The 4046-nt window shown below is 35.6% G+C and overlaps 1 long non-coding RNA gene across 1 annotated transcript in view; it reads right to left on the minus strand.

Moving 5' to 3' along the window:
- Positions 1-3467: 3467 nt before the first annotated feature.
- Positions 3468-4046, minus strand: part of LOC106952179 (uncharacterized) — a 12192-nt gene continuing 11613 nt past the window's right edge. The window contains exon 3 of the long non-coding RNA XR_001425929.1: positions 3468-3480. This is a non-coding gene — a long non-coding RNA (uncharacterized LOC106952179). The remainder of the gene's footprint in view (positions 3481-4046) is intronic.

The following is a 4046-nucleotide window of genomic DNA, read 5'->3' on the forward strand; positions in this document are numbered from 1 at the left end:
TTTACTCTCTGTGACCTTTGCACTCGATGATAGTTTTTTTTTTCTTGTTTGTTTGTCTTTTTTTTTAATCTTATGTCATCTTGGATCTAATGGAAGATATGAAACTAAAAAATAAGAGAACATTTTGACATGTAGGTGACAAACCTGCTTTGTCTTGGCCTCTTGATTTTCTTTTACATATATGCATTGTTAAACATTAGAAAATGAGACTATATCTAGTGAATGCTTATAGCCATTTTCCTTTGGTATTAGTTCGGGGTTTCTGGAGGAGTATGGGATGTTAATATTGCATTTAGAAACGATGCAGGAGCTGTGTCCTTCTTCTGTGGTTGTTTTCCTGTGAAGGTTGAACCCAACCTGGACTGCCTGCCGTAATGATTCATGTGTTGTTGTTTTGTTTGTTGGATTCTTGTGGTTTTTATCAAAGTGATCTAAAGTGTAATTGTGAAGAGGAGGACATCTCGCTGGGGAATCTCTTTTCATTGTTTGTTCAGATGTGATTTACGTATCTCAGGTCTTTCAGGAAGGAGCATAAGCGTAAGTTAGAAAGATTCAGAAAAAAAAGCTTGAACCGACCAAGGCTTTGCCAGAAGTAACACCGCTATTGTTTCTTTCTGCCGAGGGGATTTTACTTTGACCGTACCTCCAGGGTGGCCACTTTTAACCTTAGCAGATGGGTGGTAGAGGCTTGGTCATCCAGACAGAGGTTTGAGTCCATCTGCTCTTTTCCCACATCAAAAGTGAGTTGAAAGAAGTCTTTAAAGGATTGCATTTCTATTCTGGTTTGGCATGACCCAAGATGATGGATGCAATTTACATAAATTCTCCATATTCTTTCATTTTTGTCACTAGAAAGTTTGTATTATTATTATTATTATTATTTATTGCTGGACTTCAACATATGAAAAACAGCCATGCTGCACAATTTGCCTTTCTTTGTTTTGTTTGGCTTTGGAGATTAAACACCATATATATATATTGGATTTTTTATTTTATTTTTTTTTTACCTTCAAAAATCTTCAGAAGCATGAAGTACGGAGAGAAGAACCATTATCTTTATTTATTTTTTATTTTTTTTTTTTTTCAGATCGATATGGGCCCTCATACAATATAACCAGCGTATTGTTATCTGAGAAGTGCAAAGTCTCCTGGAACCAAGCTCAAGTGTGTATCTATTTTTAGCCGTGCTTGTAGGCCTTCAGGGTGGTGGGAGAGTACAGTGTGTGTGAGTGTGTTGCCTTTTACCAGATGACTGACATACTGAGGAAGTGGGTCAGCATGGATTTTCTGTGAGGGATGCATCTCATTCAGCCAAAGCAGCAAACTTCCTGTTGGATTTAACAGAAGCCCTGAGGAAAAGGGTTAAAACAAAGTGCATTTAAATGTTAGTCTTGTTCAATTAAGCAAATTTTACACTCTGTAACTCTATAGTCTAAAACTGGTTTTGTCCTAAAGAAAAAAAAAAAGTTTCTTTTTTTTTACATCTTGCCATATTTCTTTTTATGTCCTGACTCGGGCTCAGGTCATCCTTCATCCAGCGGTCTGCTTCCAGCTAACAGCGGTGACGCTGCATTTAGGCTATCTCTCCTTGCCAGACCTCAGCAATGTAGAATCATGTTTTCCGGCCAAGCCCCGTATCATCTGCATGTCCTGAAAACTGGAGAGAGAGAGAAAGAGAGAATGCAAGAAAGGTGGAGTAGGAGAGGGTAAAAGGTGGGGGCTTGAAAATGCAAAAGTAGAAATGAAGCTCAAATAAAGTTTATATAGTAAGATTAAAATAATGATTCGTTTAGTTTTGGTTATAGTTAGGTGAAGAGCTACTGAAAATCTTTTCCTAAAAAGAAAGCTAGCCACTGACGCCAACCATTAGACTTTTTCCGTGTTACAAAATGGCACCAAGCTGGGTTAGCTGGCTAAATGGCTACCAAAGAAAAAAAATAAATAAATAAAATAAGATAAACTTTTGGAATTCTTTTTAGATGTCTTAAGCAAAAGCTGGCAAACAAACTCCCACCTGCATTTAAACCATATCGTCTTCACTTTGCAGTATTTATTTTGACAAATATGCCTATGGCAGATAATTGGCTAATTCTTCACCTGCTTCATTTAAGGTCTTGGAAGACAACAAAAAGACCCTGTGATTGTCTACTCATGATTTAACTTTCAAACAGATCATCTTTGTCTTAAAATTGACAAATTCTTGTTAAAACTTTAAATTCAGAGTTAGGCTGCCTTCCCAGGGGGAGTCATCAGGATTTGAACCACCCGCTTTTTATTCATCCGGTATATCTGGAGAATGATCACATTTTTATGATCATTGGCATTTTTAGAGAATCTGCAGGAGTGTTGTGTGGAAACGGTGTGTACAATCCGGGCACCAAGCAGAGCTTATTGACTTCAGTTGAACAAACCGCCAATAAAGTTCAGTTTCCTGGATGAAAGTTGACCAAGAACTTCCACCATCAAATTCTGACACGCAAAAACTATTTTTTCTTCTATGCAAAATTATCTTCTTATTGTCATTCTTCAAGAACAGAGCAGGTTTTCATCTCCCGCTCTCTTTTTTTTTTTTTTTTTTGTATTTGCCTCCTGTGGTTTTACTTTATGATACCAATAACTGCAATTTTCCTGTTTCTTTTTTGGACTCCGATAGGACTGTCCAAAGCCAATTCTCCACTCTGTTCTGCGGGAAAAAAAAAAAAAAAAAAAAACATATAAAAGGATACTTGCATGTCCTTTTTGATTATTATTTTTTTGTTTAATATCCTTGATAGATCCGTTCTGTCTGCCTTTTACAGCTACAGGCTTCACTCTCTGGAGGCTTTCCTTCAGAGGCAGGCATGGTTCACTCTCTTCTTTCTGTTTCAGGGTGTTCGTTTTTATCTCGTTTCTGATGTTGATTTTATGTTTGATTCTGTTACCCTTGACTGTGTGTGCTTTGAGTCATAAGGCTGATAAAAGGGGTAAAACTCAAGGCAGAAGAAATTAAAGAGAAGCTAAATTTAACATTGGCAGTGGAATAAGAGAGGAAGGATCTTTGTGTTTTTTTTCCCCCTCTGGCTGTGTATCTTATAAAGTTTTAGATGGATAACAAAGTTCTAATATTTGCTATTTTGCCTTTCTGTAGTGTGTCTTGTAAAGCAGTTACTCGAGATCAGAAGTAGAATTGAAGAAATTGGTGAACAGTTTTTTTTTTTTTTTTCATATTCAAAAAAGAGGCTAGATTATTTTCTGTGCAGCTAAATTGTCCCAGTTATCCTGAGCACTCAAATACCCAGTGAACCAGTGGTCCTGAACTGCAGGCCAGATTGGATTCATTCTGCATTAAAAGTGGATAGTGTAAGAATGCAGTAGTCAGAACTTTTCTGGCAACCAACGTCAACGTCTGTCCACGTTAATACCATTTTTTATTATTATTATTATTATTTTATTAAAAAGGTGGTTCAGGTTTTAGAGAAATGTTGGCAATTAAAACAAAAACTTCAAAGATTAAACCTTAAAGCAAAAATAGTTTGAGCTCAGAGAACTACTAAGTTGTCGTAATGGGGGAAAATGAATGAAAGCAAGTTCAGAGGAACTTACTGGGTATTTACATTCAGAATGCACTGCAAAAGTGACTTTTAAAGAGAGAGAAATCATGGAAATTGTAAAAAAAAACAAAAAAAAACGAAATCAACTAACAATCCATAAGATTTACCAAATCTTTGCAGTGTACTTCACTCCCATAATTGTGTGTTATTGCTCTAGTTGCAAACGGAATGTATTTAATTAAAGTAAATATATTACAGTATCTTGACATTGGTGGAATTGTGATATTTTTGCTCAGAGTTCCCAGTCACTCCTGTCAATGCTGGAGAGACAGTGTGCTTTTTCTGTTTTGGGGAAAGTTGACATACAGGATGTCAAGTCAAACAAGTTGATGTGCAACATTAAGTTTAGTCTTGATTTTTATTTTTTTCTTAATTTCTTTTTTTTTTTTTTTTTTTTTTTTTTTAGTTTTTTTGTTTTCAACTTTTTTTTTTTTTTTTTTTCCCTTAAATTTTTTT

The sequence above is a fragment of the Poecilia latipinna genome, unplaced genomic scaffold, assembly GCF_001443285.1.
Source record: "Poecilia latipinna isolate Pla-1442-1.1 unplaced genomic scaffold, P_latipinna-1.0 Scaffold497, whole genome shotgun sequence".
Lineage (NCBI taxonomy): Eukaryota > Metazoa > Chordata > Actinopteri > Cyprinodontiformes > Poeciliidae > Poecilia > Poecilia latipinna.